Here is a 243-nt window from a genome sequence, read left to right as displayed (position 1 = left end):
GGGAATGACAGAATGAAAGACAGGAGAGAGGAGAATGAGAGATGAAGAGAGGGAGAGAGGAAAGAAGAGAGGGCAGAGGTGAGATAGGAGAGAGAGAGAGAGAGAGAAAGGAGAATGAGGAAGGAGAGAACAAACGAGAGGGGAGGGACTTAGAAAGAAGAAAGAAGAGGAGAGAGAGGGGGAGAGAGGTAGAAGGGAAAGAGAGACAGAGAGAGAGAGGGAGGGGGGGAGAGAGAGAGAGAG

The 243-nt window shown here is 50.6% G+C and overlaps 1 protein-coding gene across 1 annotated transcript in view; it reads right to left on the bottom strand.

Annotated features, from left to right (window-relative positions):
- LOC108799970 (dachshund homolog 2-like) overlaps window positions 1-243 on the bottom strand; it is a gene marked incomplete at its 3' end in the record, with an annotated part of 179,147 nt that overhangs the window by 15,656 nt on the left and 163,248 nt on the right. The gene's annotated exons all lie outside the window — the stretch shown is intronic.

Source organism: Nanorana parkeri, unplaced genomic scaffold (genome assembly GCF_000935625.1).
Source record: "Nanorana parkeri isolate BGI_ZX_2015 unplaced genomic scaffold, ASM93562v1 scaffold1866, whole genome shotgun sequence".
Lineage (NCBI taxonomy): Eukaryota > Metazoa > Chordata > Amphibia > Anura > Dicroglossidae > Nanorana > Nanorana parkeri.
Note: the sequence above shows the minus strand (reverse complement) of the source record. Positions and strands in the feature narration are given on the sequence as shown.